Source organism: Myxocyprinus asiaticus, chromosome 33, assembly GCF_019703515.2.
Source record: "Myxocyprinus asiaticus isolate MX2 ecotype Aquarium Trade chromosome 33, UBuf_Myxa_2, whole genome shotgun sequence".
Taxonomy (NCBI): domain Eukaryota; kingdom Metazoa; phylum Chordata; class Actinopteri; order Cypriniformes; family Catostomidae; genus Myxocyprinus; species Myxocyprinus asiaticus.
In genome coordinates, this window is record NC_059376.1 from 7995373 (window position 1) to 8021177 (window position 25805).

General features: G+C 40.9%; 1 protein-coding gene across 1 annotated transcript in view; it reads left to right on the top strand.

Moving 5' to 3' along the window:
• LOC127424577 (histone-lysine N-methyltransferase PRDM16-like) overlaps nucleotides 1-25805 on the top strand; it is a 171784-nt gene that overhangs the window by 76137 nt on the left and 69842 nt on the right. The window lies entirely within an intron of this gene.

Here is a 25805-nt window from a genome sequence, read left to right on the forward strand (position 1 = left end):
GCAGAACACACAGTGTGGCAGTAAAGGTTGTGGAGTTGTGCGCATCTGGCTCTTGTGTTACTTTCTTTGCTCGTCTTCCGTGTGGCTCAGAGGCACGGAGCAAGCTACCTGCCAAATCTCCGGAGACCGATAAGATATTTATTCAGCCTGCGTCCACTGTGACCTTCCATGCTTCCTCCAGCAATGAGATGTCTAGTCAGGCCATTGAAATGAAATTTGTGGAGGTACAGCGGGGAGCTGCAAAGAGCTCTGAGCACCACTGTCTGATGCCTGACAAATCGTTGCTCTGCGCCGGTGTGTCCCCGGAGAGGGACACCTTATTTAGGATGTCACGCGGTGAGCAGGGAGAGGGAGAGATAACAGAGACAAAGCAGGGAGGTCAGCTCAGATTACCTAGGAGACCACCTCTGTTAAAGGGTCCCATTTGTTCTCAAATCGACCTGATGACCCCCCTAATTACCAGCCAATTATCTGGAATTCACTGCAATTCGCTGGTGCTTTAAACAGGAAAATTGCCTTTCATTCACCCACCCCTCACCGCATCCCACCTCTTTATACTGCGTGTACCTCAGTTTCAGGTATGAGAGGCATTATTTATGCAAGCAGAAAACCAGCCCACTGCTGCAAATAAAGTTACATGCTCTGGTGAATGTTAATTAAGTGAAGGAATATCTTGCATCATTAAGCATTTAAGACAGAGTGGAGTGTATTATAAAGAGTCTGTCCTAGTTAGCCTACCATGAGGCCTTGCCTCTGTGGTATTGAGATTTCTTTAAACAAACCATTTAAAAAATTGTGATATTTGGTATTTATGCAGTGAGAATTCTGATTTAAAAACCTGGGATTTAAAATCTAATTTATACCTGGAAATAAGCTAATTTTGGCATTTAAAAAAAAATAAAATAAATCAAACAACGAAATGTTTTGATTAAATAAAAGGACTGAGAAATATATCATATTCTGCATTATTTTATTTGGTCAGCAATCAAATGTAGGCAAATTTGTGATTTTGACCATGTTAACTGTACAGATGAAGCATACAAGATGCTGGATTACATGGATCATTGGGTTTTGTACAAACTTGTGCAGTCCATACCAGCTGAAGTACATGCATTGAAGCAAAAGGGAAAAAGGGGGACATTTCAAATACAAATAAAATCTGAAATTTATGTTAACAGTTCAATAAAAATATTTAAATATTTCAACTCAACATTTCACTCAAATTGTTATGCTGATTAATTCATTGTTAAATATATATATATATATATATATATATATATATATATATATATATATATATATATATATATATATATACACTATCACTAGTGGATACAGCATATCACTGGTGGACCCCACTTTATGTAAGAGGATGCTGAGGGTTAATATTGCATCATCTCAGCACTTGATAGAAAATTAAAACATATTTAATAGACACCTACAGGCACTTTCTGTTTGTTTTATAATGGCAGCCAGCTGTTACGTGATAGCTGTGCGGCATGTGTAAACCTCAATCCTCTGGCCTCAAGAGGCACACTAGCAACTGATGCTAGGTGCTGTAGCCTCCTTGTTAGTGCGCCCACCTCCCATGCTGGCTGATGCCGGTTTGAATCCCGCTCAGAGCAGGTCAAGCAGGACTGATTACACATGCTAATGTTAGATGGATTCAGACAGTAGAGCCCTCATAATTTTTGCTATATTTTATCTCACATACAGCATCTATTTAAGCATTATTCAGACATATTTTGACCATATAAAAGTGTATTATAAAGAGGCTGTCCTAGTTAGCTTTACCTCTGTGGTATTGAAATGTCTTTAAACAAAACATTTTTAAAAAGCTCAGAGTTCATGATGTGCCTTCGTAATATTATTACAGTTAATAAAAGCCTTTAACTATGTTTTGGAATCAGAGGGTAGTCTCTTCCTAATGGCATAAAAAAAACTGTATTTTTCAGATTTGTGTGATTTGATATATGTATTTACAAAAATAAAGAGACTTCAGACTGATACGAGAGATGTAAAACTAGCACGGCTATGTTGGAAATCAGTTGCCTGGTCAAATGGTAAATTATACAGTTTTGTGGTCATTATACTAAAATATTTGACCAATATTTTTCAGACATAACAAAGAGTTTGGGGCAGGAAAACCTGTTAGTCGGACCAATGGACCCTTTTCACAGATGTATTTAGCATTTATTTAGCAGCATAAATATAGCAAACTGTTTATATATATGCAATTTTAAAATTATTTTGAGTAAATTTATAACATTATACTTTGTATTATATTACCATGGAATTCTTTCTTAAAAACAAGTTACCATGGATGCGGTGAGGTTTCTAATACGGCTGCTGAGAGAGTGACAGAAAATTTGCCATCTTCTGTCTTCTGACTGTCAGAATTTTTTCTTCATTTGGAAAGTTGTGGAAAAGTAATAGTGTTGTTTTTCTTTTTATGCTGGAGCAAATGTGTAAGCAAAATTTATATTTACCGTGTTTTCCCATTCATTTCCATTCACCATTATCGAAGTTTACCCTGCAATCGTTTACTTCCACTTTCCAAAACCTGGAAGTGTAAAAAGGATCCATAGAAGATGTGTGTTTGAAAACAGTCATTATTTTTGCAATAGTGTTTTGTGCTGCAGGCAGTGCAGAAATGACACACTTCCACTTCAAGCTATTAGTAAATGCACTATTTATGAAATAATCATGCTCAATACAGTATATTGCATTGACTGTCAGATATGCAGTGGCACCGTGCAGTCTCGAGCAGCTAACACTGTAGGTCCCTTGTTGGTCTGGCTACCCAACAGAGAAGCAGGTCAGGCCCAATTTCCCATAGTTTTTCGAGCTGAGCCCATTGTTTGTCAGGCGTGTATATAGCATTGTACTGTGACTGATTGTCGCCTGAGCAGGTTCTCAGCTCTGTTCTGTAGGAGAACTGGCCACATTGTTCTTTAATGCACTTGTAACATTTGCTCTCCTGCCACATCTGTTTTCCTGCTTCCTTCCCACCACACAACAAGATGACTTCTTCCACTGACCTGTTTTTCTGCTCATGTGGAAAACAGTGAAAATGAGAATGGATTGATAGATTTATTGATTAGGGCTTTTCTTTTCTTTTTTTTTTTTTTTTCTTTTTTTGTAAAGGAAATGCTAAGTCTTGAAGAAAAACAGAAGATTGATTATACTATCATGGGTATGAAGAGCATAATGATTGTTTTTAATGTGCTCACCAGTGGACCTCTGAAACGAGGAGGTAAATTCAGCTTGCTGAGTTTTGGATTTATTTTATCCAATTTTCATTTGATGTTCACACAGTTTCTGGGTCTCACGACACCTGAAATAATTTGAACGAGATGGCAGATTCATAAGATATTGTACAACTTGGCTTGCATGAAAAGGTATACCTTTTATATTCATGCAGGCCAACCAATCAACAAACAGAATTTCAAATGGAGACAATACAGGCATCAAATTGTCTTTTTCCAATAATGTATAACATGCCAGTAAGGGCAGCTGGTGGAGTTTCTGGTGCCCTCCTAGGGTAAGATGGTGCCTCCATAGGGAGTTGGTGCCCAACGCAGACTGTGTAATATGCGTATAGGGAGTGGCGGTACTTGGCTTTAATTTAACCGATCTGAGTGCTCGATAAAAGCTGGCTCACTCACAGATCAGCAACTCAATTAATTTCAAGTTTAGTTTGATTGGATATTGGTGAAAGTGGTTGAGTTGTTTACTCTGTGTACTCTGTCCATTTCCAACAATTTGACGCATTCAGGATGATGTGTTTCCCCTTCACACAATGAGACAAGTTCAGGGAAGGCAAAAGAGATGTCGCCTCCCTCTGAAATTGTATCTACTGGCACTCCTGTTGGACAGTGTTACTTCAGAAATATGAGTGGTTAAACATTGTTCAATCTCATATTTCATAAAATTTGTTGTGTTTTATTTCTGTACTGTTAATTATTCTCACATCCAAACATTTTTGAGGAGGCTCTGCCTTGTCCCCTTGAAGAAAATGCTCCTGGCACTCACTATGGTCTTTATGGAATTTCTTTGAAATTCCAGCTATTCAAAACCATCCACTGCGATCACCTTAAGAGAAAGAATTTCTTTCAACTGCAGAGTGTCTCCAGTGCATCATTCATTATGAGGATAAAACCCGCTTGAGCAAATTAGGTTCAAATCCCTCTCACTGCTCCTCTGATGTGATGTGTTGTGTGTTTCATCACTCTCAGAGAGGACTACATGACCACGCACTGACCACGCTGGCCTTCATCAGTAATAGAGGATCATATTTACCTTAGTGAGATCTGACATTCAGTGAAGTTACTCTGGCTTATATTTAAGTGGGATTGACCATAAGTAGATTGACCCCTGCTTAAAACAGAACAAAATAAATGCACTTTTTTAAAAGGGTCTAATCAAAGCTGACATTTGATTCATTAGGTGGTCTTTTTTTTTTTCACAGAGGTGTGATATATGCTTTAAAGGGCAGATTTAGATTATCACAAACAAATAACAGACTCTGCAAAGAAAAGTTAGTTTTATTTTACACATTGAGGTTATTTATTCCATTTATTCAGCACTGAAATTTCAGGCATACTCAGAACCTAATATCGCCAAGGGCGCTACTTGCTGTTTAGATGCACAATTTGTTGTTAAAGATTCTATTGATTAACTTTTATTTCTATTAATTTAATGATGCTAGAGTGTTGTTGGTGGTCGCTAAGGCATTGCTATGTGGTTGTTAAGGTGTCCTGGGTGTTTTTTAGCATGTTGCTATACGGTTGTTATGTTGTTTTGGGTGGCTGATTATTTTATGTGCCAAATTTAGATATTTAGGGTTTGTTCAAATTCTTAGTCCTCATATGAGCAATAGTAATAGTGATGCTTGCTTTAGCAAACACCACTTATTAATTTCTCAATCAGCATGACATCATAGAAACATCAATAGATCACGTACTTGAGATAATTAGTAAATAGCAGGGTTTTCATCTAAATGTTTCACATTTTTATACGCATTTCTAAAAATTTGACTACAGAAAATACGAATCTTTGCCCGTTTCCATCCACTATGTCATGCGCATTATCTTGAGGGAGTCGCCTCAAGTCATCATGGAGCAGCTGATTTATTTTATTTTTTTTTTTTTTTGTCAAGGGCTTTGTTCAAAGAATTGTATGCCAAGGTCTTATCTTTCATTGGGCCAGTCACATCAAGCTATCACACACTCATAACACGTGCACAAATGGTCTAAACACGTTATTGTTTTTCCATCCCCTTAATGTGCGTTTTAACCAATGCAAAACTCTAGTCTAGAAAATACACCTCCTCCTAGCACATTTAACTTTAAGTGAATTATGAGAACTTATTTGCATGTCAAGCATTTCCATTCTGGATTTCTTATGCAAATTCAAATTTTATGTAGTCGCCTTTCCATGTAGTGGTCATTTTCTTCATAAATGTCATTCTGAGGTAATGATTTATGAAAGTCAGGATACGCGGCCAAAGGTAAGACCATTCAGAATGGAATACTAGAGTACTGCTTACTGACAGAATACACTGTATACTGATTACTATTATATACTGTATATATATATATATAAATTGAAACAGTATGCATTATAAAGCAATAAACTTTTAAAGCAGTAGTAAACTACATTGTTGTCACATGACCTCATACAGGGGAGTTGAATTATCACTTCAGAAACAGTGAGTAGTATAATAGTTGTATTCTAAACGTTACTCGTGACTCGACTGAAAGCGAATCACCCCCATTTAATTAACGAAGCTCTTCACTGCAAGTGCTTGACAGAGACATCTTCACTGATTATAACGAGAGAGTTCAAGTTTTGTTTATTGTCGTATCGTGATGCACCGCTTGCTTACAGTATAACCAGGTTCTGTATTGAGTGTTCAGTCTGGGCCCCTTTAGCTCTCGCCTGGTGGGTCAATGAGGCAGAACGGTGTGATTAGGCGGCCCAGTGCTGCGGCTGGCTTATTGAATGACCCCGGCTAATTCACTTGACCCGATTGCCCAAGTCCACACACATGAACAGACCTGCAGAGAAGGGCAGTATTAGAATATGTTCTGATCTGGTGTGATACTACAGCATGTGTACAGATGTACAGTCAAGTACTGAGTATTAAAGTTAAAATGTACACCAGTGCACAGCTGGAACTTTCCTTTTCCTGTTATGCAGAACATATTAGGACATATATTTTTTTTACTTTTTGTTAATATGTTTGTGTTTTAATTTAAGTAAGTATTTATATAAAGGAGTATAGCAGACTTTCAGAAATATTCTCTAGTCAAGCTTTATTTGACAGTTTTTATTATATGCAAGACACTTAATTTATTATAAATTGACCATACAGGATTTAAATACAAAAAAAAAAAAAATGGAGCGAACATCAATTGAGAGTTTGCTTGCATTAAAATGTCAACTTGTTGGTATTTTTGGTATTTTTAACAATTGTTTGATTTAGATATTATTATATGGCTTTTTGTAGTTTTATCAGGATGGAATGACACACCAACGGATACCACAACACATTGCAGAATTAATCAGATCCATTTCTAATATTTACTGATGCTTGTGCTGCTGTGCTGTTTTAGTGTGTGTGTGTGTGTGTGTGTGTGTGTTTTGGCACATATGTTCCTTGGAAATCAAACCCATGACCTTGGGGTTGGGAGCTTTGAATATTTTATTTCTTCATAAATTGCCGGTTTTTTATGGCAAAAATGGTGACATCCACTGAAATCAAAGTAGTGAAATAATTTTTTTTACAAATATTGTGATATTGTAATAAAAGAAAACTAACTAATATGCTCAGTATTTATATGTAAATGTAAATTTGTGTTAAAAATTATAATATTTACCAATATAAAAAAATTATGAGACTATATACAATATAGTATAATGGTGGGGACATGAAAATGCACAGCATAGGAATGACACAGATGATGAAGAAAAAAAGTAATAATTAGCAAAATTAGCCATATTGCCTCCAAAAGTCTTTATCCCGTCATTTCAATCCATTCTCTACTCTGTTTACTCTCTTGTTCGTTTAGCGGTTTCTTCTACTGTATCTTTGTAAGTAACTCCCCTCAGCCTCTACCCCAATTCACCTCCCTCTCTCTCTGAAATCCCCCTCCTCTGCTCACGTCTCCGTGCGCCGGTAGGTCAGTGGCATGCTAACACTTTTGTCAGTGTGATTAATAGCATGCTGGGTTGTCGTTAATTCACTGGCTAATGACTAAGACCGGGGAGAGTCCAGGAGTAATCGGGTGATGTATAGGTGGAGAGTGCTCTCCGAGCCAGAGGTGAAAATCATTTCCCCCAACTCAGATACCGGCGCATGCCCAACCAATGGCTTTTCCTGTTAATAAAAATTAATGCATTTTTCCCTTCTCTGTAATTTCCACTGTGTTGCTAAATAAGGCTGTATTACAATACCCGAAACTGAGATGTTATCACTTGGTAGAATGCACAGAAATTAATTTAGAACTTAATATGTGCTTCACGCTTCACACTGTTTCTTTGGTGAGTCATAAAATAAGATGGCTCTGAACTGTCCTTGTGAGCCTGTGATTATAGATGCCACACCTGCTAAAACGGAACAGCAGTCAAAAGTTTAGGAAACAACTCAAGGTGTTACCAAATATAGCACAGATAAAGGCCTTTTCACCCAAAATATACACTTTGCCTTATACATTCATATACATTTTTAACATAAATGTAGACATTGAAAATAATACCCACGTATGCTGATGTTATGCATACGAGAGCTGTTATGATGCTATTTTTCTGTACATGAGTTAACATTGTGCATTAATACATCACCATAATTAATTCATGTGTTTTAAAATAGCATTATAGGTAACATATATATGGCTGTAATTTTCAAAATAACTGATTTTTGAGTAACCGTTGCTTTCTCAGCTCGGTGCAGATATCTTGATTTGCTTGTGTGACTGGAGTGTGTTATCCCCACTGAAATAAAATTGCTTTGTTTGCAAAGCGGCATATATAATTGTGTTCAAAGCAATTATTTATTGCTATCAGAGGTTTATAAGTAATGCTTGCCATGGCTTTGGTCATGTGTAATGTCTATTATGTGGAGCAGTAATCGAAACAGCAGCAGTGTTTCTGAAGTACACAGAGCATATGCTGCTCTGTCATTATAGAGACGGCTGAGACCTTCTGGCACTTATTAGCAAACCTTAGCCTTTTCCTGCATCTCAGTCCCCTTCTGCTTCCTCTCTCTCTCTCTCTCTCACCATCTCTATTTGCCTCTTTCTCCCCCCCACGGGTGATGTTTGCAACTCAATTTGGCAAATGTAAGTTAGTATTGATTATTATTAATATTTATCATGTTTGTGAAAATGTCTTTTCCCTGGTGCTATTAATCTGTCGTGTTAATAAATGTCTGCTCAAGGCCTTGCGCTGCTCTCCGGGGAGTGAGGCAGACTAGAATAGCAATCAGGAGAGGCTGACAGACCAACACACACACACACACACAGAGTTTCTGCAGACCCTAATATGATTTTGGTAACTGATTAGGCTTTGTAAAACCAGGTGTGGGGATTAAATCCTTCTAATTATGTGCATCAATTAAATACATGAAGGTATATGAAATCTTGTGCACATTGTAGCGCTGGGAACAAACTGTATTTTCTCCTCATGGTTTTGGTACATTCATCTCTGGTTTTATTGCAATGGTCTTTACAGATATTTTTGAAATCTTTACACTTAATACTTTCCCGTAAAATTACACACACATTCTGTCAAAACCATTCAAATCCACCTATTTACCCCAAAAACTTCATATCTTGATAAATACTTACTGTTATGTATAGTGATACGTTATTGTTATTGTATTATTGAGATTCAAAATTATATATAGGCCAATATTTTTATAGATGATAACCATAATGATGGTTTTTTAAACAGCATATACACCGATCAGCCACAACATTAAAAGCACCTGCCTAATATTGTGTAGTTCTCCCTCGTGCCTCCAAAACAGCACCAACCTGCATCTTTGAATAGCATTCTGAGGTGCTATTCTTCTCACCACAATTGTACAGCGTGGTTATCCAAGTTACCGTAGACTACCGTCGAACCAGTCTGGCTATTCTCTGTTGACCTCTCTCATCAACAAGTCATTTCCATCTGCAGAACTGCTGCTCACTGGATGTTTTTTTTTTTTTTTTTTTTTGGCACCATTCGGAGTAAATTCTAGAGACTGTTGTGTGTGAAAATCCCAGGAGATCAGCAGTTACAGAAATACTCACACCAGCCCATCTGGCACCAACAATCATGCCACGGTTCAAATCACTGAGATCACATTTTTTCCCAATTTTGATGGTTGATGTGAACATTAACTGAAGCTCCTAACCCGTATGTGCATGAATTTATGCACTGCACTGCTGCCACACGATTGGCTGATTACATAATCACATGGATGATTGTTTGTGCCAGACAGGCTGGTTTGAGAATTTCTTTAACTGCTGATTTCCTGGGATTTTTACACACAACAGTCTCTAGAGTTTACTCAGAATGGTGCCAAAAACAAAAAACATCCAGTGAATGGCAATTCTGCAGATGGAAACACTTTGTTGATGAGAGGGGTCAACAGAGAATGGCCAGACCAGTTTGAACTGAAAAAGTCTACGATAACTCAGATAACCATTCTGTACAATTGTGTACAAACACTATTCTGAGATGCGGGTTGGCGCTGTTTTGGTGGCACGAGGGGGACCTACACAATACAGTATTAGGCAGGTGGTGTATATATATATATATATATATATATATATATATATATATATATATATATATATATATATAACAGTAATGTAGGGCATATACTGTAAATTCTTTTGTTATGGATGATAATCAGTATGATGGTCGATATTAAGATGTATTTTTTTAAACAGCATATATATATATGGAGTGGTGGTGGCGTAGTGGGCTAAAGCACATAACTGGTAATCAGGTTGCTGGTTCGATCCCCACAGCCACCACCATTGTGTCCTTGAGCAAAACACTTAACTCCAGGTTGCTCCAGGGGTATTGTCCCTGTAATAAGTACACTGTAAGTCGCTTTGGATAAAAGCGTCTGCCAAATGCATAAATGTAAATATACATATATACATATATATATATATATATATTGTTGAAGTCAAAAGTTTACATACACTTAGGCTGAAGTAATTAAAACAAATCTTTTAACCACTCCACAGATTTAATATTAGCAAACTGTAGTTTTGGCAAGTCATTTAGGACATCTACTTTGTGCATGACACGAGTAATTTTTCCAACAATTGTTTACAGACAGATTGTTTCACTTTGAATTGACTATATCACAATTCCAGTGGGTCAGAAGTTTACATACACTAAGTTAACTGTGCCTTTAAGCAGCTTGGAAAATTCCAGAAAATTATTTCAAGCCTTTAGACAATTAGCCAATTAGCTTCTAATAGGAGGTGTACTGAATTGGAGGTGCACCTGTGGATGTATTTTAAGGCCTACCTTCAAACTCAGTGCATCTTTTCTTGACATCATGGGAAAATCAAAAGAAATCAGCCAAGACCTCAGAAAAGAACATGTGGACCTCCACAAGTCTGGTTCATCCTTGGGAGCAATTTCCAAATGCCTGAAGTTACCATGTTCATCTGTAAAAACAATAGTACGCAAGTGTAAACACCATGGGACCACGCAGCCATCATATCGCTCAGGAAGGAGATGCATTCTGTCTCCAATCCCAGAACATCAGCAAAGGATGCTGGAGGAAACAGGTAGACAAGTATCTATATCCACAGTAAAACGATTCCTATATCGACATAACCTGAAAGGCTGCTCAGCAAGGAAGAAGCCTCTGCTTCAAAACCGCCATAAAAAAGCCATACTACAGTTTGCAAGTGTACATGGGGACAAAAATCTTGGAGAAATGTCCTCTGGTCTAATGAAACAAAAGTTTAACTGTTTGGCCATAATGACCATTGTTATGTTTCGAGGAAAAAGGGTAAGGCTTACAAGCCGAAAAACACCATCCCAACAGTGAAGCATGGGGGTGGCAGCATCATGTTATTGGGGTGCTTTGCTGCAGGTGCGACTGGTGCACTTCACAAAATAGATGGCATCATGAGGAAGGAAAATTATGTGTATATTTTGAAGCAACATCTCAAGAAATCAGCCAGGAAGTTAAAGCTTTGTCGCAAATGGGTCTTCCAAATGGACAACGACCCCAAGCATTCCTCAAAGGTTGTGGTAAAATGGCTTAAGGACAACAAAGTCAAGGTATTGGAGTGGCCATCATAAAGCCCTGACCTCAGTCCGATAGAAATTTTGTGGGCAGAACAGAAAAAGCATGTGCGAGCAAGGAGGCCTACAAACCTGACTCAGTTACACCAGTTCTGTCTGGAGGAATGAGCCAAAATTGGAAGTGTTGTGGAATTGTGGCTACCCAAAATGTTTGACCCAGGTTAAACAATTTAAAGGCAATGATACCAAATACTTACAAAGTGTATGTAAACTTCTGACCCACTGGGAATGTGATGAAAGTAATAAAAGCTGAAATAAAAAATTCTCTCTACTATTATTCTAATATTTCACATTCTTAAAATAAAGTAGTGATCCTAACTGACCTAAGACAGGGAATGTTTTCTATGATTAAATGTCAGAAATTGTGAAAAACTGAGGTTTAATGTATTTGGCTAAGGTGTATGTAAACCTCAGCCTTCAACTGTATATATATATATATTCTGTATATTTATAGAGAGTTTATGTATATACTGTATATATATATATATATATATATATATATATATATATATATATATATATATATATATACACTACCGGTCAAAAGTTTTAAAACACTTACTCATTCTTTATTATAATTTTTTTTTTTCACATTTTAGAATAATAGTAAAGTCATCAAAACTATGGAATAACATAAATGGAACTATTAATATGGTGGCACAATTATATTTTTGTCTACAAAACTAATTTCAAACATTTAAGCATACACCTTCAGATCAAAAGATTTTTAAGATCATGAGAAACATTTCAGTCAAGTGTTTCAAAACTTTTGACCGGTAGTGTATATATATATATATATATATATATATATATATATATATATATATATATATATATATATATATATATGCTGTTTAAAAAAATACATCTTAATATCGACCATCATATTGGTTATCATCCATAACACAAAGAATTTACAGTTCCCTGTCTGTCACTCACTCGACGTTGTGTCGATGTAGTGACACTAGGGATTTGATCTTGAAAGCCCCAATCACCTTTGCTTAAAATAGAAAAGGCCAATGAAAATTGGCGAGTGGAATTTTGGCCTCGATGGGCTTCGAGGCGGTCCTGACATGGCCCGTCCAGGGATGACCGGTCTGGCCCGGGACATCTCTCCAGCCCCTCCATTGCCCCTGGGCCAGTGTGTGGTGAGTATGACATCGCCGAGTGCCCTATGGGCCTCGGCACCCACATGGTCATAAAAGAGCAGTTTCCTCATTCCCTGGGCCAGCGCACTCACAACGGCCAGGCGCTGGAAGACTTTCCGGTCAATCAGGTGAACGCGAGTACTTCCTGTTCCCTCGTTCTCCATCGAGAGACAGCTGGCGAACAGGTAAGTGTGCTGGTCTTTGGGGCCGCTCACCCGCCCCAGTCACTGGCCACCGTTGTGGGCTTGCGGAGCAGCACGTCCCCCCTGGGCTGTCTTCCAGGTGGGGCGCCTGCTCTGCCTTTCCACGAACCACCCTGCCCGGGCACGGAAAGTCCAGTCGTCCCCCTGGTGCCACTGTCACGGAGGCTGGAGGCCTGGTTAGAGCTCTCCAGCTCCTCACGATGGCTCAACAGGACGATTCGCCTTGGCTACACGATCCAGTTCGCCAGTCACCCACCCCAGTTCAGTGGCATCCTCTCAACTATGTTGCAGGATGAGGGTGCCTCCGTCCTTCGGGCGGAAGTTGCCACCCTTCTGGTGAAGGGAGCAATAGAGCCCGTCCCCGTAGCCGAGTTGCGCAAGGGCTTCTCGTGCCCAAGATAGGGGGAGGGTCGCGCCCAATCTTGGACCTACGTGTCCTGAACAAGGCCTTACACAGGCTTCCGTTCAGGATGTTAATGCAGAAGCACATCCTGGCATCAGGGCGACATTAGGATTGGTAGCCATCGACCTGAAGGACGCGTACTTTCACGTATCGATTCTTCCTCGACACAGACCCTTTCTTCGGTTTGCTTTCGAGGGACGAGCATACCAGTACAAGGTCCTCCCCTTCGATCTGTCTTTACCAAGGTCGCAGAGGCTGCCCTGGCCCCGCTAAGGGAGAAGGACATACGCATTCTCAATTATCTCGGTGACTGGCTAATCCTAGCTCACTCGCGAGATCTTTTGTGTGCACACAGGGATCTTGTGCTTCAGCACCTCGACCAACTCGGGCTTCAGGTCAACTGGGAGAAGAGCAAGCTCTCCCCTGTGATGAGTATCTCTTTTCTCAGTATGGAGTTGGACTCGGTTGCTCTCAGGGCACGGCTTACGACCGAACGTGCTCAGTCAGTGAAGACCTTCAGGCATAAGGTAGTGGTGCCAGTGAAACAATTTCAGAGGCTCCTGGGGCATATGGCATCCTCGACAGCGGTTCTCCCCCTCGGGTTGATGCATATGAGACCACTTCAGCACTGGCTACAGACTCGAGTCCTGAGGTGGGCATGGTGCCACGGCACCCTGTGTGTGACCATCATGCCACAGTGCTGTCAAACTTTCAGCCCTTGGTCGGACCTGGAATTTCTATGGGCAGGTGTTCCCCTAGAGCAGGTCTCAAGGCACGTCGTGGTCACGACAGATGCCTCAAACTCTAGCTGGGGCCATGTGCAATGGGCAGGCAGTGTCGGGGCTCTGGACAGGGCCCCGACTCCAATGGAACATCAACTGCTTAGAGTTGCTGGCAGTATCGCTGGCTCTAAGGAGGCTCTGGCTGTTGATTCAGGGCAAGCATGTGTTGGTCTGAACCAACAACATGGCAACCGTAGCGTACATAAACCACCAAGGTGGCGTACACTCGCGTCGCATGCCGAAACTCGCCCGCTGCCGCCTCCTTTGGAGTCAGCAGACCTTGAAGTCTCAGCGAGCCACTCACCTTCTGGGCGCCCGCAACCGTGCAGTGGACACACTCTCACGGCAGGTAACGCTCCACGGGGAGTGGAGGCTCCACCCCCACGTAGTCCAGCTGATTTGAGAGAGATTTGGGGAGGCACAGGTAGACCTGTTCGCTTCCCAAGACTCCTCTCACTGCCCCCTGTGGTACTCCCTGTCCGAGTTCCCCCTCGGCACGGAGGCCTTGGTGCACAGCTGGCCTCGGGGGCTATGCAAGAATGAGTTTCCTTCTGTGAGCCTCACTGCACAGACTCTGTGCAAAGTCAGGGAGGAAGAGCAGCAAGTCCTGTTCGTTGCGCCATACTGGCCCAACTGGTCTTGGTTCTTGGATCTGATGCTCCTGACAGTAGCACCTCCCTGGCACATTTCCCCTGAGGCAGGACCTTCTCACTCAGGGGCAAGGCATGCTCCAGCACCCACGGCCGGACCTCTGGAATCTCCACGTCTGGCTCCTAGCAGGTCTTCCGCCAGCAGTGGTAGACACAATCACTCAGGCCAGGGCCCCCTCTACAATGCGGCTGTATGCCTTGAAGTGGCGTCTTTTCGCTAACTGGTGTTCTTCCCATGGGGAAGATCCACAGAGATGCGAGTCGGGTCTGTGCTGTCTTTTCTTCAGGAAGGGCTGGAGAGATGGCTGTCTCTCTCTACCCTGAAAGTGTATGTGGCTGCCATAGCAGCTCACCACGCTACACTGGACGGCAGTCCCTCACGACAGCGCGACCTGATCAACAGGTTCCTCAAAGGCGCGAGGAGATTGAATCCTCCTAGACTGTGCCTGATCCCCTCTTGGGATCTCTCTGTGGTCCTACCTGCCCTACAGAGAGCCCTGTTTGAGCCCCTGGAGCAGGCCAAGCTCAGCACTCTGTCTCTGAAGACGGCCCTCCTGGTGGCGCTCACTTCCATCAAGAGGGTGGGGGACCTGCAGGTGCTCTCTGTTACTAGCAAATGCCTGGAGTTTGGGCCGGCACACTCTTATGTGATCTTGAGACCCCAGCACGGTTACGTGCCCAAAGTTACCACCACTCCTTTTCGGGACCAGGTGGTGAACCTGCAAGTGCTCCCTTTAGAGAAGGAAGACCCGGCCTTGTCGTTGATGTGTCCAGTTTGTGCCCTGCGCATCTATCTGGACTGCACGCAGAGATTTAGACGCTCGGAGCAGCTCTTTGTCTGTTTTGGAGGAAAGCAGAAGGGGAAAGCTGTCTCCAAGCAGAGGTTGGCCCATTGGATTGTGGATTCCATTTCTCTCGCATACCAGTCTCAGGACTTGCCGTGCCCCTTGGGGGTCCGGGTGCACTCCACTAGAGGTGTTGCGTCCTCTTGGGCACTTCCAAGGGGGGCCTCTCTAGCAGACATATGCAGAGCTGCGGGTTGGGCTATGGCCAATACCTTTGCGAGGTTTTATAACCTACGCATAGACCCGGTTTCGACCCGAGTGTTACGAGGTAACAGCAGGTAGACCGGGTGGCCGGTTAAGTGTACCGCTTGCATTGCGCCTTTCCCCTTTTTCAAATACTGGTGAACTTTGGACACCTCTTTAATTCTTTAGCTCTGTCCAGTGATGAACTTGGCGGAGGAGTAACGCCACCAGGCCCAGTACTCGTGGTATTCCCCTTTTCAGGTGAGCCTGTGTGCTTGGGCTCAGTGCTCCATGCGTGGTGATTCCCCTTTGGTAATCCTGTATGATGAGTTTCCACTGTTCAGTTTCCCCTTTAGGTGAAACCTGTGTTTCCCCTCATCAGAGCTTTCTCTTTCTCAGCCACTGTGCTGCATACCCTCTCTGTAGATAGGGTCCTCCTGTGATATCATTCCATATGTGTACTTCCCCGTTGGTAAGTCCATGTGAGGTATGCTCCACATGTTAACCTCCCTCTGGCAGGATGTGGTCTCCGTAGTGCTCTCCTTCCTGGAGAGGGAAGAGCACTTCCCAGTGCTATTCTAGAAAGTGCTTGGAGGGAGATTGCTTAACAGCTAATTAAGAAAGGCACCGCCGGTAGCCTACTTGGGTAAGTGCCTTCTCCCCCCTTAACGGGACTAGGGAGGCGCCTTACCTTTTTTTTTTTTGCGAGTGAGATATTTCTTATATACAACAGTTCAATGAACAAGTACATTTTAAAATGTTTTGAAAAACTGAGTATGGTCACAAAATGCATTTGTGCATGGAACTACTTTCTTACGTGACGAATCAAAATCTGCTGTTGCTGGTTCAAACCAAATGATGCATCCAAGCATCTCAAAAACATCACTTCAGGACTGCTAGTATCACAGCTTGGGCTGTTTCTAACATGTTATTGGAGAAACAAGAATGTGTGTGTGTGTGTGTGTGTGTGTGTGTGAGAGAGAGAGAGAGAGAGAGAGAGAGAGACAGAGAGAGAGCGTGTGCTATCACCTGTTGTTGAACTGTAGTCTGTTAGTCAGCTTTCTGAAGATAATGTCATTTTGGTGAAATGAGTCCTATTTTCTCAGTGGAAAAATAGCCATCCAAGCGGGGGAATTCCTCTCTATTTCACAGTAGCTGGTGATAACTTTGCAAATTTATTACAAATAAAAATCTGAAATATCACACTGAAATAAGTATTCAGACCCTTTGCTATGACACTTGAAATTTAGCTCAGGTGCATCCCATTTCTCTGGATCATCTTTGAGATTTTTCTACACTTTGATTGGAGTCCACCTGTGGCAAATTCAATTGACTGGACATGATTTGGAAAGGCACACACCTATCTATCTATCTATCAAAAACCATGCCATGAGGTCAAAGGAGCTCAGAGACAGGACTTTGTCAAGGTACAGATCTTGGGAAGCTACAAAAAAATGTCGGCTGAATTGAAGGTTCCCAAGAGCACAGTGGCCTCCATAAATTTTAAATGGAAAATGTATGGAACAACCAGGACTCTTCTTAGAGCTGGCCGACAGGCCAAACTGAGCAGTCGGGGGAGAAGAGCCTTGGTAAGAGAGGTGACCAAGAACCCAATGGTCACTCTGTTTGAGCTCCAGAGATCATGTGTGGAGAATCTTGCAGAAGGACCATCACTGCAACACTCCACCAATCTGGGCTTTATGGATGAGTGGCCAGACGGAAGCCTCTCCTCAGTGCAATACACATAAAAAAAAATCACCTGAAGGATTCTCAGACTGTTAGAAACAAGATTCTCTGGTCTGATGAAAGAAAGATTGAACTGTTTGGCCTAAATTCCAAGCGTATGGAGGAAACCAGGCACCGCTCATCACCTGCGCAATACCATCCCAATGGTGAAGCATGGTGGTGTTAGCATCATGCTGTGGGGGTGTTTTTCAGCAGCAGGGACTGGGGGACTGGTCAGGGTTGAAGGAAAGCTGAACGCAGCAAAATAATTAGATATCCTTAATGAAAACTGGGTCCAGAGCGCTCAGGACCTCAGACTAGGCCGAAGGTTCACCTTCCAACAGGACAATGATTCTAAGCACACAGCCAAGACGACTCAAGAGTGGCTTAGGGACAACTCTGTGAATGTCCTTGAGTGGCCCAGCCAGAGCCCGGAATTGAACCTAATCGAACATCTCTGGGGAGACCTGAAAATGGCTGTCCACCGATGGCCCCCATCCAACCTGACAGAGCTTGAGAGGATCTGCAGAGAAGAATGGCAGAAAATCCCCAAATCCAGGTGTGCAAAGCTTGTTTCATCATACCCAAAAAGACTTGAAGCTGTAATCGCTGCCAAAGGTGCTTCAACTAAGTACTGAGTTAAGGGTCTGAATACTTATGTCAGTGTAATTTTTCAGTTTCTTTCTTTTTAATAAATTGACAAAATAATCAAAAATCTGGCTTTTGCTTTGTCATTATGGGGTATAGAGTGTAGACTGATGTGAAAAAATATATCAATAATTTAAAGCATTTTAGCATAAGGCTCTGCAACATAAAATGTGAAAAAAATGAGGGGTCTGAATACTTTATGAATGCACTGTGTGTGTGTGTGTGTGTGTGTGTGTGTGTGTGTGTGTGTATATATATATATATATATATATATATATATATATATATATATATATATAATTCAGCACTTCTAGGCTTTAGAAGTGCTGAAATATGCATTAGAAAATATCCCTTTGTGATTCATTGAGTTGAGAGGTCACATATTCATTTTCATTGAGATGAAGCTGGTGAATTGTGGCAGTGTAGCAGCTCAGCACAGATCATTGTGTATTGACTGTTCAAACAGCAGAGGTGGTTGAGGTCACTTACTTTAGTACTCTTTCCAGCCGCTGGACAAACCGCACACACACATATTGAGTTTGCTTTGGCCCACACAGTATACACACTGTTTGTGTGTGTGAAGAGTGTGTCAGTGGTGTGTGTGTTATAAAGCTACATGTAAAGGTGTTTCCATGAGCATTCACACTTGTTCTTGTGTTATGTCTGTGTTGTTTTGCTGATCTATGTACACATGTGTCAGACAGACATCTTTAGCTATTGCAGCGAGTTTATCTTTTTATTGCTGTCTTGTGCCATCAGGGTTGTGGTTTTGAAATTATGAGTCAAAAAATTTGACTTCAACTTTTAAAAATTTGTTTTAAGACTAATGCAAGAAAGTGCTATGTGACCTTAAAATATTCAGATTGTTTTTGGACCCTGCAAAGAAAGATGTGATTTCACACGCAGGGCTTCTGTTTCTAATAAATCACAAATAATAAAAATAAATACAAATCAACTTTCCTGCAACAATGCAAAACAAGAAGCTTCTTTCTATTGAGCCAAAAGTAAATCTGTGTTTATGTCCTCTACTGGTGAAACATATTTTCATCATGCAAAGTTCAGAGTTTGCATGAGCTTGCATTTCCACTCTCCCGCTTTCGCATGTGTACGAAATGGAAGTGAATGGAGTGCGAAATCTTTAATTAGTTTGTTGAGATATCTTGGTGTGTCTGCATTGCAAGCGATGAATACTCCTATAAAGCACAACAGTAATAGGGTGCTTGTGTCACTAGCAGAATGTACAGTATATGTGGTGGGATCTCCCCCTGTTGTATTCCTGCTCATTGCACTCACATCTCTGGAGAGGCAATAGTGCTACTTTAAGTGTTGGAAATGTTCCCCACTGCTTTTACAAGGGGAACCAGTTCATGTTTCTGGAAAGCAAATTTGGTAGTGCTGTAGACTTGTAGTTCTCTTCCAGCTTTTTCATGCATTAGTGAGAAATCTGTGCTCACTCAAGTGTGAAGCAGATTTTTGTTATTAATTTTATTTGGAATAAAGCAATATGCAAACAAACAAATGCAAACAAATGACGCTAGATGCATTTCACAGGACTAACTTCAATTTTCTGTGCCGTTGGTGTCAAGGTGATTTTTAGTGGATGTATGAAGTCAGTTCCCTTCAAGTTCACACAGGTGTCCTAGCAGAGTAACCACAGGTGTAGTTCATCACATTAACTATGGACATGTTCCACTTACAATTTAAAATGAGAGCATTGTGGAAAATGGAAGTGATGCAACACTGTTATAGAAGAGCATGAAAGTTGACTGTGGAGCAGACAACATACAGCAGTGTGACCTCAGAGAACAGGCCATTTACGTGAGCACAGGATCCCTTATCCATTTCACATGCTTCATAATACTCTCACAACAGCCCAGAGACACAATAACAAAATATTTACTTATCCAGCTAGAGAGAAAAGGATGAAGGTCGCTGGTGGACTGTGAATGAACCTCAAATGCGAATGAATGTGGGCTAAAGAAATTTATTTAGGAGCTTATTGTTGGAAGATGTCATAATGGGACTTTATTCGAGGTATAGTAGAGAGACCATAACGTTTGTAAGAACACACGCACACCAAAAAAACCTTGTAAGGTGCCGAGTCAAAAAAAACTATACTATCAAAAACAGAAAATCTCACACACTTACTCACTGCTCCAAAACCAAAGCCATGTGGTTAACGTTTCAACTTCTGAAGAAGACTCGTTATATGAGTCGAAACATTAACCACATGGTTTTGGATGAAAGTTATTATTGGAGCAGTGAGTAAGTGTGCAAGTTTTTCTGTTTTTGATAGTAGAAAGACCATGCCAGGTTCAAACAGGTGTACACAGTTTTGCTGTTGAACAGTAATGCTGGTGCACTAGAATCAAACTAGCACTGTCCAGCATAGTCAAGACAAGTCAAACTTATAAAGCAAATTTAAAAACAACAGGAGTGCTGTATTAAATGTATAAATATATACAATACATATTTATGTAATAAATGTTTGTAAAAATAAATAATTGATGTACAGTACAATAAATATTGAAATTATAATATAAATTAATTAAATAATATAAATGATATAAAGTAATACTAATATATATATATATATATATATATATATATATATATATATATATATATATATATATATATATATTACAGACTCAATAATAAAGAAATAAAATAACAAAAATGCGTTATCAATAGATAAAAACAATTAAAAGAGGCCTAATCAGCTGACTTTGTTACTCAATAAAATTTCAAAAGCTAAAGAACAAAAATAAACCTTTTACCTAGTTTTAAAAATAGCTATTGAAGGCCCTGATGTAAATAGGTAGACTGTTCTAGAGCTTCTGAGCAACTACATAAACTTGCCTGGACCAGCATCAGAATTAATGCTGATCTCAGATCGTCTATTAAGTAGGGTAGTGCAGATGATCTCTTCTGTCACGATCAGAGAATGAGGCTCAGGACCTAAGCGCAGAGTAAAAATAAAAGGAATTTATTTAATACAAAAAACAAACACAAACTCCCACGAGGGGAAAAAACAATAAACATAAACTACCCCGAAGGGTAAAAACACAAAGTAAATAGTCCAGGCTGAGGCAGAGGGTGACGGGGAACAGGACCGACCAGACTGGGTAGGGATTAACAGGAACAAAACGAGACCGGAAACAGGACCAACCGACTAGACCGACAAGAAACACTCAACTGACTGAATACACAAGACAAACTGGCACTGGACAGCACACACAGGAAGACTAAAATAGGGAAGGAAATCAACAAGTTAATGCAGGGCAGGTGTAAAAAATTAACTAATAATGGGAAAACAAGGAGGCATGGTATGATGTAAGGCAGAGAGACACTTGGCGATACAGAAACAAATCAAAGCCGCGTGCTCTCACAAGACAACAAAACACCCGAATGGCATGAGCGCACATCACCAAGACAATAAGACAATATATGGCCATGCCAACTGACAAACAAGATGAGAGAATGCGTAGCATTGCCAAACAAAGCTATGCCATGCATTCTCACACTAAACGAAACCTGAGCGTACATCGTGAGGCAAACGGCATGACCCGTGCGTGCAGCGCAATGCTTGCACAACGCGAGGCGCACCCATGTTTGCGAGAGACAGACATAAACTATTGACACGAGTGCATGCTGCCAAGATGGCATAAGCAAAATGCACCCATATCAATAACAGACAAAAACATGGAGCATGAGTTTCTAAATCCCTACACAGACCGAAACCGAACCAGACAGGAAGTCAGGATCCAGACACCATGCTCCGGACATGAAACAAGCCAGACCGAAGAGCGCACGGCAGGGAAATCAACCAAAACCATGCGCTCACACAAAGACAGAAGCATGGGACAATGATGCCATGGTCATGTCAGACAAAACCCCAGAGTGACAGGACCATGACACTCTTCGGAAGAGGAACAGAGAACGTCTCCAGAGCAGCTTGGAAAAATAAAGGTCCCTGTTCCTCTGCGTAAATGTGACGCTTTTAAAATGTATCATATAAATCTGATGCCTTCATGTCTACAGCCAGGCTGCACAGTAGTTTCCAGTGGAATAACAAAGCTGAACAAGCGTTTCATTGTGGCCGTAGCTTACAGGAGATAAGGACCCCCAAGGTGCGAATTAATGATGATGGTCTGATGAAATCAGGATAAACAGTTCAGTATGAGAGGCAGAGAAAACATGGGGAGCTACAGAAGAAGGAACTTTATTTTTGAGAGACACTTCTTCACTATCCAACAGAGAAACCTCACAAAGATCTTCCAAAGACCCTTGGTTTAAAATGCCATCTTTATTCTCTCCACTGTTCTGGTCATCTTGTGTCAGCATAAAGTCTGGTCCACTCTGCTGTTTAGCCTGGTCAAGTACAGCCCACGTAGACAGAAAGAGTCCATCTGACTGATGTGTAAAAAAATCACAATTTTGTTGTTATGTGCCACTTAGGGTTGGGTTTTTCTGTTTTGCAAAAATAATTTCAAATAATAATGCGGCAGTCCCCGCAAACAATAAAGTCCACACACATTAGTAGAAAATGTGTATAGACTTTATGCCCATCCTAAAGTACTGATTCACTCCCAGATGTAATTCTCAAAACAAAGAACTTACTTGCATCTCTGTACTTTTTGTCTGAAAAGGAAAGCAAAAAATTGAATTGCATGAACTGCATTTTGCACTAACTGTAGGTCTGTGTCTCTAAAATGATGGTTTGTTCAATACAATTAAGTCTCCTAAATGTTGTTTAAATCACTCTTTTATTGTAGTGATCTGTACATCCACTACAGGCCTCTTTTACTAGAGTATTTAGTAGATTTTCCAAGCCTGTCTTTGGTTGTTGAAAATTTACTCGGGTCATAAGCCAAATGGGATGGGAAAAAAAGTTTTAATGGTTTGAAAACACTTTTGACTCTTGCAAACAGCACCAGATAGTCAGCGGTTATAAAACGTTAACTGATCTGTGAAAACTGGAAGCTACTACTAGGCCACATGTTCTGAAGATAATTGCCTGGCTGCTTGGTGAGTCCTTATAAAAGTCTGATCATTAAAGAAATTGGTCAAACTTTTCTTTGCCTTAAAACCACAGGATGACGCAAGATTCATTTTAAAAGCTTTTCAAATTTTTTTTATTTATTTATTTATTTATTTTTATGAGAATGAAAATTCCCCTGATCTCTAAGAATTTCTAAGATTTTGTCACAAGTGTGCATATTACGCTGTGACGAGGAGGAAGGCAGGGCCGTGAGTGCACTCGGCCGGCCCCCAATTGGGCTAATCAGCCGAGGAGAGGGACAAAGCCGATCCGGATGCGGCAGTTCGGGAGAGAGAGAGCCACACGCAGCTGCCATGTGTGTTTATGTTTGTGTCTTTTTAAGTTTTCATAAACATTATTTTGATGGTTCATCTGGTTCCCACCTCCTCCTTGCCCATCCTAACCCTTGTTACATATGCGTTTGCATATCCAGTTGCAAGTCCCGAACCAACTTTTGCATTAGTTTTTTTTTTTTTTTTTTTCTCGGCTTTTCGGCTTTTCCCCTTTTTCTCCCAATTTGGAATGCCCAATTCCCAATGTGCTTTTAAGTCCTTATGGTTGCGTAGTAATTCTCCTCAGTCCAGGTGGCAGAGGATGAATCCCAGTTGCCTCCGCGTCTGAGACAGTCAACCTGCGCATCTTATCACGTGGCTTGTTAAGCGCGTTGCCACGGAGACATAGCGCGTGTGGAGGCTTCATGCCATCCACCACGGCATCCACGCTCAATTCACCACGCGCCCCACCGAGAATGAACCACATTATAGCGATAACGAAGAGGTTACCCCATGTGACTCTACCCTCCCTAGCACCCGGGCCAATTTGGTTGCTTAGGAGACCTGGCTGGAGTCATTCAGCACGCCCTAGCGAACTAGTGAATTCCAGGGGTGGTAGCCAGCATCTTTACCAATGAGCTACCCAGGCCCCCCTTACTTTTGCATTAGTTTTAAGTCAAAACCAGAATGGGAAGCTATATTGATTTTGTCTTAAGAGAAAACTCTACATATGCAAAGAATAATGTACAGTCAATTGGTTATTGGACAATAAACCCTGACAGGGTGATCAGGAACCCAACAAGAAGGGGCCTTTTGTAAATAACTGGATATAAATTATTGATTTGAGTTTAAATTACTAATTACTTGTGAAATAAAGAAATAATATGAAACTAGCAGATATTAGCTATCCCTTGATTCCTTGAGATAACAGTCACTTATACAATTTAGCGGTCATTATACAAAAACATTTGACCTCAGAATGCAGTAATTCACCAATCAGAATCTAGTATTCCAGTGAGCTGTATGGTAATGTATTTTATCAACTTTGTGTTAAATTTCCCAAGATTTTCATGGAGCAACATTAATGCTTTCTCTCTCAATGCTGTTTCTTCTCCCAACCTCAAGAAATGAAAGAAAGCTGCCTGAGTGAAACTTCACCTCTGTCATTTGCCAACTTAAGAGTAACTTCAATTTATATTGTTCATGGCTTTGCAGTTTCTTATGGGTAAACAGTGTTTGAATGTAAGTGAAAACAGTTTGGAGTCATAAACTTGTGTTCTTGGCAGTGCTAGTGGGGGGCTGAGTCCAGCTGATTGGAAGCACTCCTGGTGTAATTGCTGCCTAGTTAGCCCTGATTGCTGGTCCTGTGTTTGGATAGCAAACTACAGTAGTGCTGCTACAAATTACAGTAAGTCAATCCATGCTTACTTGCATAGTTGTCGTCATGGTGACTGGAGAAAGTGTCTTGTGGGGTTCCTCAAATCCTACCTAAGAAATTTAGAAGACCTTTGCAGGTGAGATGTGTCAGGGTGTGTCCTTTGCAAGGCAGTCTATTTTATTCCGAACATAACTTTATTTATTAACTAATCATGATTGACACCTCAAATCAAGCAGCTTATTTAGGAAAGGTGTGCTACTACTACAGAATGATCTCACTGTGAAATCAGTGACAGTAGGTTGAACATTTTTCAGCTTGTTCCGTGCTTACAAAAAAATCGAACCACTGCCCCAGTGGCAAAAGATGGAAGTGTTGCTGAACATATTGGCATGTGTGTGCTTCAGTTCCCGGGTTAAATGACCACATTGGGGCACTGAAAGAGAGTTGTTTGTAGTTTAAATTATGTAATATAGTGAAGAGGAATGCATTTTTTTAACCACATGCCCTAACCCAAACGCCAACCCTAAACCAAACCATCAATGTTGCACTCATCATTGTTAGCAATGTGCTAACAACCACTCAAAACATCTTAGCAGCCACATAGCCACACCCTGGCAACTACCCAGAACGTCCTAGCATTCTGGCAGCAAGTTTTGAATGGACAAGCACCACTAATATTTTCTTCAGAAAATTAAAAAATGAGTCAGTGGAGCTGGTTTGTAGTCTGGTCTCTCTAGTATTTCCATGGGATTTATCAATGGTGGCAATTCCAATTCTGAAAGTGTTAGGATGGTTTTGGAAGGTTTGTAAGTCAGTTGCACTTCATGATGTATGAGAGACCTCTGAAGAGAAACAGAGCCTATTTTTAGCAATCGGAGTTGTACCTTCACTAGTGTGAATGATAAGTACCATAATTATGCTGTCAGACAAAGAGTGACAATAAACATGAATAGCTGGCAGTGGCGTCAGGCCACAGGGTCGTTTGCTGTTATTATTTGAAAAATGATCAGACAGGAAATGGCAGTGACTATTAAATTGATGGAACAGTTCCAGCGGCAGGCTGTCTGAGTTTGAACAGTCGATAAGAGCAAATAATTTGAAAAATCTCAAGAGCAAACTAACCCTGAGAAGATCTACATGAGCATCTGTCTTCTGGTTTACCCTGTCAGTGATTTGCAAAGTAAGACGTG